The 11,281-nt window shown below is 52.5% G+C and overlaps 1 pseudogene; it reads left to right on the forward strand.

Annotated features, from left to right (window-relative positions):
* The window catches only part of LOC102484952 (thyroid hormone receptor-associated protein 3-like), a 6,275-nt pseudogene extending 4,468 nt beyond the window's left edge, over nucleotides 1–1,807 (forward strand).
* Nucleotides 1,808–11,281: the final 9,474 nt, after the last annotated feature.

Below are 11,281 nucleotides of genomic sequence, written 5' to 3' on the forward strand. Positions count from 1 at the left end.
CAGTTTCCCCAAAGGTGGAAGCTCCAGGATGACTCTGAGAAGAAGATGGCTGACTTCCACAAGGATGACTTCCACCAGGCCAGGAGGAGGGCAAGGCCAGGGAAGGAAGCAATCCAGGTCGGGTGATGAACCCACATTTACGTCTGAGCCATAGCAGGCACGAACAAGAACCAGGAGGAGGAGAGGTCTGGACGAGGGGAGGGCCTGGTGTGTGCATCTCCAGGGAAGGAAAACAGAAGCGCTGGAGGGGGAGTCTCTCACAGAGAGATCCAGAAAAGGGGATCGGGAAGGACTAAGAAACCCAGTGCGGGCATAGGGCATTTGTGCCTGAGAAGCATTTCCGAGTGACTGCTTACGAAGCAGGCCAGGAGAAATCTCGTCTCCTCTCCCAAGAAAGACCTCTGAGAGCCACAGAGAAGGCCTCCTCTTCCTCTACTCGCCAGGCCCACATCAGTGTAACGGTGTTGGATGGACTCCTTGGATGAGAACCTTGCCCAGCCCCATGGCTAACTGGCTCAGGGATGCGAGCTTTGTCGGGACCTAGGCCATAGCAACCAGAAGGGACAGGCGTCCTGCTCCACCTTCCCGCCTGCACGGACAGCCGGCTCAGTGCAGCCCCTCGGAGCCCTCCGCTCAGCACGTGAGGACCTGCACTCAGCATTAGAGAGCACGGCTCTGGGGCTCCAGGAACGACTGCGTGAGCACTTCACTAAGTGCTCGAGAAGAGGAACTGAGTAGGAAGCAGCTAAAACCAAGAAAAGCCCAGAGATACACAGGAGGCAGACACTTCCCCCAGGACATTCCAGAAATGTGGCTTGGCTCAGGATGAAATGCAAAGTCCCGGAACTGGCTACAAGGCCGAGGGAAAACACAGAGATGATCCTGACAATCTCTGCCTTGGTAGTGAATGTCCTCAAACACATAAGCAGGGAGATTAAATGAGGCAAATCAAGAGAATCAGTAGATTCCCAAGACTCCAGCCACTCCAGGGAAAGGTCAGCTGAGAAAACAGAAAACTCACAGAGGATCAAAGAAGGAGAAGCAGCGGAAAGTGAGGCCGGTCCGGGTCCTCTTCCCTGCCCCGTCGGCTCACGCCTACAAAGCGGAAGAGCAGGCTGAGGAGACAGCAGAGAGGGAGGCAAGCACCTGGGCTTCGACAAGAAAAGGCTGGTGACCAGGGACTTTGTGAGTCCACGCGACAGAGGAGACATCAGAGCTTGAGGGACCTTCCAGTTCAGAGCCAGCGGGAGAGCCAGGGACAAGGCCACTGCTCTGATCACAATGACGTCAGCATTGTGACTTTCTTTTTATTTAATTATTTATTTTTAATTTTATTTATTCATTTATTTATTTTAATTTGACCAGAGAGAGACTCAGAGAGAGAGAGAGAAACTGAGAAAGCAAGCCACCAGGTCCAGGACTTGAACCATGGTCAGGCATGTGGGAATGTCCAGCACCTTAATCACCACACCACCTGCTGGTTCCAGCAACATGATTTTCAAAAGAGAAACCAGAAAAAGAGGGGGCCCAAAGTACACACCCCAAAGCAAGAAGCATCACTTGCATGATGGCCATGAAGGCGGAGGACGTGACAAGTGGGTGAGCCTTTCCCCCGAGGTCGAGGCCGGTTCACGTTCTGGAAACCCAGCACCAGCCCTGGATTGCCCATGACAGGTTCAGCGGGGAGGACGGGGAGATGGAAGACTACGCAAGTGGGATAGAGAACCGAGAGGAGGACAGCCTCCAGCCCACATGGCAGCAGTGGCCACCGCTGACAGGTATCCTGGCCCAGGGAGAGAAACCCTGAGAAGATGGCTGGTGAGAGCTGACAGAGGAGCCTCAAGAAGGTTCCGAACCCCACCCCACCGCCACCAGCCCTGAGGAGTCCTACTACTGCCAAGGCACCCCGGCGCTGGGTCCCACAGGATGCAGGAGACCGCCATGGCGCCTGGGTGGGCCCAGCTCCCGAGCGGAAGAACGGGTCGGGCTGTCACTGTTCTCATGTGCCGCTGCTGTGTGGGATGGGCAGGCTAGGGTGGGAGAATGACGCTTGGCTTCTCGGTTGTTCTCTATTGGAAACCAACAGTTTTATTCTTAATTTCATTTCATTTGGAGCATTTTCATTTCATTTGGAGCATTTTCATTCAGAGGACTAATCTGATCATTTTCTAGTATCTTCTCCCAGTCCTCATTTTAAAAGTCCTTCTTCTTTCTCCCCCCTTTTCTTTAGGCATATGTAGTAACATTAGAAGAAAGATTTAATTTGGGAAACTTGGATTCTTCCAAGAGAAAGCAAAGCATGTGAATAAACATTGAAATATTTGCCTCAAAAAAAAAAAAGAAATTCATGCATAATTATTCTATAATACCCATTTTCTATGAGCTCCCAGGGTACCCTTCATACTGATGCTCATCCTTCATTCTATAATGTCCACTTTCTCTGGTTAAAAAAACAAACAAACAAACATATGCACGATGAGCCCATAGTGTAGTGGCTAAGTCCTGTGCACAGGAAGCCAGGTCCTACGCAGTCGGCAGGCAAATCAAGAGAATCAGTATATTCCCAGCCCCAGTGTCTTGAAATCCATGCCAGGCACAGGTTCCCAAAATCCTAACGGGATGGAGAAATGGAGGAAAAAGAATTGTGATTTTACCGTGCCCCCTTGGGGGATACTTTCTCTCTCTCACACGTGAGCCCTTTGACAGTTAAAACAAAACAAAACAAAAAGACTACAGGAACGGAAACTGACCAACCAAAATACAAATCCAAACAAGCAAACAAAGCAAAAAAAAAAAAAAGAGGAAAAAAGAAAAGAGAAAAAAGAAAGAAAATCACACCCTAGACCTGAATGGAATGAACCCCCCTTGGTGGTGACCCTAGTTTTCTCCGCAGGACTTGATCACACTTTCCTCTTTGGCCCACAGCTTCGTTCTGTGCCGCTATGCCGGCCTTTGTTCACTCCCTGCTCCAGCGTTTGTTGATATTCCTTTGACTCAAATACGTGCCTCCTCGTGCTAGGAGTATTCCTATGCATCCTTCGGACATTTACTGGGAGCTACCGGGCACAAGAAACAGACTCGATTTTGTGCGAAATACATTCTTAATTAGGTATAGGCCTTTACTGTAAGAAGTTTGAAGTTCTGGGACCAGCAAGTGGCATAGTGGTTAAGATGCTGGACTCCCATGAGGTTGATTGCGGTTTGAGTCTTGGATCCATTATTGTGAATCTCATGCTGGGCATGTGTGTGTGCATGCCCAAAATCCCAAGAGGAGAGTGAAGGAGAAGGGATTTCCCCCTGGGGAATGATTCCTCACTTTCTGTCTCTCCAGCAAGCACGCATACCCTATAGCAAAAATATCTCTCAAAAAAAAGTTTGAAGTCCTTGTTTTTAACAGGTATGATAAGAAAGAGATGTAATAATATATTTTTTTTGAGAGGTTTTCGCTATAGGGCGCATGCGCTCACCAGACAGACAGAGAGAGACAGAGAGACAGAAAGTGAGAAATCACCCCCCAGAGGGGATGGTCACGCCGCAATCCTTTCTCCTCCATTCTCCTCTCGGGATCCTGGGCATGCACACACACGCGCCCGGCGTGAGTTCTAAGCCACCGGGTCCAGGATGCGAACCGCGGTCGACTACGTGGTGACATAGCCATTACGCTAACTGCTGGTTCCCATAATATCTTAAATATACCAGATGCTCTGACAAATTAATAAGCCAAGAGAAATGTTCCCTGTAGAAAACAAGGGTAATTTCAGTGCTGCTGGTGAGAGAACTCATTGTCATCACATCTCTGGAGGGTGGCTCGTCATCACACATTTATAATACGTAAAGTATTCCCTCAGTAATTCCACAGCGTGGAGCTTTGCCTAAGGAGGCAATTAGAGCCACGCACAGAGTTAAGGACAACGATGACAGGGTAACTTGTAACGCTAACAAATGAAAATGCAGCCCAGGCTTGGTGGTGTGGGCTGCTAAGACGCTGCTCAGAAAGGCTGAGACCTCTTGGGAGGCCCAGGTGTGACTCCTGGTCCAACCTAGGGTTGGGTGTGCTGGCACGTTTTTGTAATCCCACCAGTGATGGAGGCTGAGGTGGGAGGGTTGCAAGCTGGAGGCTGACCTGGGCCACGTAGCGAGATGCCGTTGAAAGAGAACGGGGCGAGGGGTGCACACCTGTATCCCCAGTGGGAGGTGAGACAGGAGTGCAGCAGCGAGACCTATCTTAGAAAAAAAACAAATGAACAAAAAGACACATCCATAGACTATTTCATAAAAAGACAAACACGCACACATACACACACAATGCTTTGATACCAAAATGTGTCACCAAGAAGTGATATTTTAGGTCATTTTAATTTTATTCCTTAAAATTTTCAATAATCATGACAATTTATTTTAAAATCAGAAAAAAATAATCCACATGTTTTGGAACAAGAATATTAAGTTAAAAGGAGAGTGAGGACAGATACTAAAAGGCCAGAGCCAGGATTTAGTCAGTGACACTAACGTACTCCATCCAGAATGGCCCAGGGCAGCCACAATGGCCAGTGGCCATTTGGTTGGTTGGGGCTCTGACATACTGGTCACTAAACATATCTAATGTCACCCATGCAAATAAACTGTGGTCAAAGGCAGAAGTTGACAAGTTCTTAAGGCCTATTTAAAATATTTTTTACCAATAACAATCAGTGAGAGGAACTGCTTAGAAACTGTTAATGAAGGAAATGAAGTAGACCATCCTCTGAAGACTTCTAGAATCACTGTGCTTGAGAACTGGGAAGAGGCCCAGCCATGGCGGTGCTCAGGTAGTGGTACTGCCTGGGAGGCTGGAAGCCACGCGGGAAGCCCAGGCCTAGTTCCTGGGTCAGCCTAAACATGCACGATACGGCTGCACACGCCTGTAATCCGAGCTTGCTGGGAGCGGGAGGCTGTCAGAAATAACTAAAAAAAAATCCCTATCCTTCTTTCTCTCCCTTTCTCTCTCCACTTCTCTCATAGAAGAAACAAAGAGCTAAAAAGAATCTGAAAGCTCAGAAATGTTTTAGATGAGGAAAATAAAGCTCTGTAGCATTTTCCCACTTGCCCAAGGCGGAAGGGGCAGGTGGTAGTATGGGCTGAACTGTGTCCCTGGGTGCATATGTTGCAGCCTTAACTGGGAAGGTGACCTTGTCTGGAACCAGGGCTGTCACGGATGTTAGTTCAAATGAGGTCATTAGGATGGGGCGCAATCTGACTGACTGGCCAAATAGCGCTGGTCCCATCTTACGTAAAAAGGAAATTTGGATGTAGACACGCACACAGGGAGGACGCCATGCGAACATGAAGGCAGAGGTTGGGGAAACATTTCTGCACGCCAAGGAACACTGAAGAGAGTCAGCAAACCACTAGAAGCCATGGGAGAGGCAGGAGTGGATTCTGCCTCCCAGCCCTCACCGCTCCGCCACACCTTGGTCTCGGGCGGGAAAGCCCTCCGGGGCTGCCGTGCCTGGGCATACAGGAGGGAAGCAGGACTGGGCCTCGGCACGTGGCCCCCCAGGCCAGCACCCAGAACTTGGACTTCTGTAGGCACACATGAGCTCTTGGTCTCTCTCTCTCTGTGGAGAGGTTTGTGTTTTCTTGTTCAAGCCAGATCTCACTCGCTTTCCAAGCCAGGTTGTGATCAGAACTTGGGCCAGAATTAAAGGGGTACAAGGGGCTTAGCTCTAGCCCCAGGTTACACATGTGGGTGGAAACGGGTGCTGCAGGCTCTTATCTGAGAGGGTGACAGATCTGGGGTTCTGGGACACAGGCTGTAGAGGATTATTTTGCCCTGGATGGTTTTCTTTTCTTTCTTTCTTTTCTTTTCTTTTTTCTTTTTTTAACTGGTGAAGTTGTTATGAAACCCACAGAAGTAAAGTCCACACTGTGAGGGACTAGGGCATGGGGGGTGATTTTCTAATGAAGACTGAAAGGGTACGGTAGGGACCAGCCCCTTTAACCCGGGCGTTTGGCCCCTCTTCTTACATTCCTCCTCCAGGCCCAGCCATCTGGGGCAGGAACGCCAGGTCCCGGGCCTCTAACTCACTCCAGATAGTGCACTGAGTCCTCTTGCCACCGAGCAGAGAAGGAGCTAGAAGAGACAGCATCTGGCTCGGTAAAGTTTACCATCTGTGCACGAGGCAAGACACACTCCTCAGAGGGCACGCAACGGCGACATGGCCCTCTCTGGGACTCTCACCTCCCACGAAACAGAACGAAAGCTCCAGAAGTGTGAGATGTTGGCCTCCGGCCCCATCCGGCCTCATGGCATTCCATTCCATGCCCCAAACAACCTTCCAAACAACTGAGACCCAGCAGCTCAGAGCAGTTTTTGAGTTTTTTGTCTGAAGGCTGTTGGAATGCTAACTTCTTAAGATGAAACAGAATAAAACAAAACACACAGACTCAACTTTCTTTTAACTTGAAGTCAGAGGGGCAGATGAGAGGTATGTGAGGAGCTAGAACCCCACAGTCCTGAGCCTCTGGGCTGTCCCCGGCAGGACCCTCTCCTCCCAGGCAGCCTTTCCCCCGGTGAGAAGTCCAAGAAAGGGCCTTGGAACACGTAACCCAGCCCTGAGCCCGAGGCCGAATCACCCAGCAAGCCGGCCTCCTGGGACCCCGCCAGCACTCGGCCCCACTGTGTTCTGGCCCACAGAACCTTTGAAAATGAGGAGTTTCTGCAGAGCGTATTGAAACGCAAACAAAAGATTCTTCTGGAAACCACTGCCTCAAGCTGTATGAGGCCGAAAAAAGAACAGCCTTCAAATTAAAGTCCATAATACATTTTGTACATAGTTTGTGGTTTTATAGTCACTTTAATCTTTTTTCCCTCTAAACTCCTCCAAAGATTTGCGCATCAGCTGGGCCAACACACAGTTGCACTTCTAAGCAACAGACTTGTAAAAGCAGACGCTGGCCCGGGTCCACAACAGCTTTGTAACATCTCCAAAAGCAAAGGGTGACATGATAGATTGAACCGGGTCCAGGTACCCATTACTATGCCTCGTGTCAAACAGCTGCTTTATGCAAGTCTTACGGCCGTAAATCAGGCCAGATGAAAGTTGGACTTGCCTTCCCACCTCCACCTCGCAGGCCGGCCCAATCCTTTCCAGTGGTCCCCGGGGCTGCGTTGTCGCCCTGCGTCTTCCTGCAGCTAAGCCTGTGGGTGTCGCTGTGGCAGACTGGGCTGGGCGGCACCAGCACAAAGTGGCCATGATGATACGGAGAGGTGAGCACCCTGCAGCTGGGCGCTTAGATGTGGTGACACCAAAATTATGTGGGACGCTCACCCAGCCCCGCCTCGCTCTCACCGGGCAGCTGACCCAAGGCAGAGAGAAGAGTCTCAGTTTTGAACAAAAAAGAGGATGGTAATTCCTGGCCTGGCCTTTGCTCCCTTTCTTCAGAAGGAAGCCGAGGACCCATGGGCTGGGAGAGCCTAGAAAAAAGACAACGGGAGTTAGTCCACACAGTTGGCTCCTAACTTACTAGTGCAGTGGGTGTGAGTTGGCGTGCGTGCACCTGCACACACCACAGCGACCGGGCGGGCTTTGGTCAGGTGCCAGCTGAGCCCAGATTCTGTCGCTTGGACAGTACCCCCTTCTCGACCTCGGGGTGAGGACGCCCTGGGGCTCAGGTGCCAGCTGAGCCCAGATTCTGTCGCTAAGACAGTATCCCCTTCTCCACCTCGGGGTGAGGACGCCCTGGGGTTGTGTGGAGAGTGTTCTGGAAGGCCTGTGGAAAGTGCCTGAGGGCTTTCCGCCACCCAGTCCCATTTCTGTGCCTCCCTAACCTGACAGGCCCAGCGGGTGGGTTTGGGCGAAACCACAGCGCCGTCACCCCGGGGGCTCTTCTTTTGTCCCTGACTGACAAGACCCTGTTGATACACGGGAGACTGGCCTTGGCAGTGACCTCCGCCCAGGGGGCTCTGTTAGTGTGAGGCAGGTGGCGGATGCCAGACCCCACAGGAGAAACAGCAGGCAGGAGACGAGACCCCAAGACCACTGACAGATGGGAAGGGAAGTTGAATTCCCCTCTGACCATCTCTTTCCAAAACCCTGTCCTTGAAGTACAGGGACTCTTTCCAGAAAGGTTCAAACACAAGTTAGGGCGGTGAGGCCTGGGACCCCGAGGCTCCTGAGAGTGGGCAAGAATACCTGCAGAGGGCGGCCCCCAGTGAGGGGGGACAGGGCAGCACGTTGGCTACCCAGCGGTGACAGCATAGAGGCTTGGCCCCTCCAGAATAGCACGACCCCACCCTGAGAGCTTGGACACACACTGGGGTGCAGAGCTGCGGGTGAACAGGCACCTACTGGACCTGCCGGCCACTGTGCCGGGCCCACCACTGCTGGCGCTGTGGAGAGCCAGGTCATGGCCCTGAAGGACGGCCCTCCAGGGTGAGCCCTGAGCACTGGCAGGCTCTGTGGCCAGCTGTCTGCGGACTCGGGGGCCCAAAGACTCCATCCCTCCAGCCTGGCTTGTCCACCCCGAGCACAGCCCTATAGGCCACAGCCCAAGGTCCTGCGGGCCTCGTGGCTAGCGCTAGCTGACCGGCTCTGAGCACCCTGCCTCCCATGATGAGGAGAGGGGTGGAATCCCAAGTGGGGTCAGCGGGAGGAGCTCTCAGGGAGGGAGGGCCACGGTGCCAGATGCCGAGGAAGAGGGGGTTCTAAGGGAGAGGAGTCCAGGGCCACGGTGGAGTAGAAGGAGACGCCTCCTCACAGGGGGGTGCCGGGAGTGCCGCTGCTGTGACCCGAGGACCGGGAGGGCCGGGTTGTGGGGGCGCAGCAGTGTCTCCAGCATCAGGAGTAGAGCGTGGGCCTCGAGGGATCCTCAGTTCTCAGCCGATGCCCTGGTGACGTCCGAGGAAGGCCTCCTCTCACCCTGCTCTGTGCTGGCGGTCCTTCCATAACATTGGCCTGCCCTGTGACCGGGACAGAGCGGGTCTCGGGCTGGGAGACTCCAGCAGGCAGCAACTGCGCTGCAGTGACACTGGTTTGTTCTCATTGCTTTTTAAACATTTTGCCAGAGGGCACATGCGCTTGCTGGAGAGACATGGAGAGAGGAAGTGAGAAAGCATCCCTGTGAGGGAAGGTCACGCCACAACCTCTTCTCCATTTCTCCCTCCTTCAGGGATTTGGGCACACACACGCACTTGCACACACACACACACGCACACACACGCACACGCACACACAGTGTGTTTCGCAAGTGCCAGGTCTGCAACTCGAACCGCACAGCAGGCTCTGTGGGGTCCAGCTGCTCTAACCGCCATGCCACCAGCGGGCCCCTTCGTCACATTGTTTTCAAGCTTCATCGATTCATGGTAGACATGCCAAAGGCCACATGTGCTTCATGTGTATAATTCAATGAGCTGGACATGTGCAACCCACCCAGCCGTCACCGCGGTCAGGGCAAAGCACGTCCACAGGCGCCCTTGTTCTGTGCGTGTTCCCTTTGCTGGTGCAGCAAGCACACGTGCCCTGAGAGCTACTTGGTCAGGGCCTTCCAGTGCTCGGTACAAGGCCGTCCACTCCTGGCATGGCCTGGCATGGCGACCTCTGCCACTTACTCCTCTTCCGTGTCCATGGACCGACACACGGTGCTACTGCCCCAGGTAGTGCAGCCACAGGAAACGTCCTTATAAACCAGTTCAGGTAAAATGTGAATCAATTTAAAGGAAAAGAGATTGGGGCCAGGGACCAGTAGTTGGCATAATGGCTATGTCGCTGGACTCCCATGTGGTCGACCACGGTTCGAGTCCCGGACCCGGTGGCTTAAACTCATGCTGGGTGTGTGTGCGTGCGTGCCCAAGATCCCGAGAGGAGAATGGAGGAGAAGGGATTGCGGCGTGACCATCCCCCCTGGGGGGTGATGTCTCGCTTTCTGTCTCTGTCTCTCTCTGTCTGGTGAGCGCACGTGCCCTATAGCAAAACAAAACAAAACAAAAAAAAACCTCTCCAAAAAAAAAAAGAGAGAGATTGGGGCCAGAGGAGGGGTGGTGGTTAAGGTGCTAGACTCCCGCATGGTCAACCGCAGTTTGAGTCCTGGATGTAGCAGCTTGAAAGTCATGCTGGGCACTTGTGCATGTGTGCCCAAGATCCAGGAGGAGAATGGAGGAGATGGGACTGTGGGATGACCACCCTCCCTTCAGGGTGATTTCTGACTTTCCCTCTGTCTCTCTCTCCAGTGAACTCACACTTCTCACGACAAAAACCTTATAAATAAATAAATAGAAGAAAAGAGTTTGACTCAATGCCAAGCTACAGGTGGCAGTATCCAGGACAAAAATTAAGATCCCATGGGATGTGGCATAAGTGATAACCCAGATGAGTGACGTGTGGCAGGAGCCCTGCTGGAGGAAGAGGCTGGGACCTGGTTTCTCTGGTCCTCGATGCGGTCAGAGAACTAAACGGGGAAACGGTCTCTGTGAAGTCTCCTGGCACAACCACCAGCCCATGCCAGCCACTCAGTCCACGTCATTTAAAGCCTGATCGTACACCAGTATGAGGGGTGGGGAGCTGCTCCTTGATAACAGAACGGTACTGACGATATGAAATGAAGTGACAAAGTCACCCACAATTGTGGCCACTGTCCTCCCAGGGTGACTGAGCCACACGCGGCGTCCTGGCTTGGTGAATTCCCTTCCCGGAATCACGCTGGCTGAATGAACTGCAGATGGGAAAGGCGCAGCTCCGTCGTCAGGGGTAGGAGCACCAGCCCTGATCTGTGCCCCTTCCCTGCATGGAGGGGCCAACGATGGCATCCGAGAGCGAGCGGACGTTGGCACTGCAGAGGCCGGCGGGACGAGGGCCAGCTCGGCCTTCTTCTTCTTCCTTGACCCTATACAGAAAAAAAAGCTCACTTGTGGGGAATCGAAGCTAGACTACCCCATGTTCTGCGTGCAAGTTATAAATGAAAGCCCAGTGCTCTGTGGCCTGGTATTGACAGATGAACGGAGTTCTGAGGACAGGAGTTCGTCACGCATCGATCCCTCGTCCCGGGAGATCAGCACTGGTTATCACCCCACATCCCATTGCAAAGAGCCCCCATGTCCCCACAAGAAAAAAAAAACAAAAAACAAAAAACAGGTGGCCTACGGCTCTGCCTTTAATGACATACTCTGCTGACCGGGCCATGCAGACAACACAAACTGGTAAAGAGGCTGTCTCCCATGGCCTGGCTGGGAAGAAACGGCAAGACAAGGCCAGCGGTTTACTAACTCTCCTTGTGTCATTTTACTGGCCTATAGTTCATTTCTCTG

The sequence above is a fragment of the Tupaia chinensis genome, unplaced genomic scaffold (genome assembly GCF_000334495.1).
Source record: "Tupaia chinensis unplaced genomic scaffold, TupChi_1.0 Scaffold000578_2, whole genome shotgun sequence".
Lineage (NCBI taxonomy): Eukaryota > Metazoa > Chordata > Mammalia > Scandentia > Tupaiidae > Tupaia > Tupaia belangeri.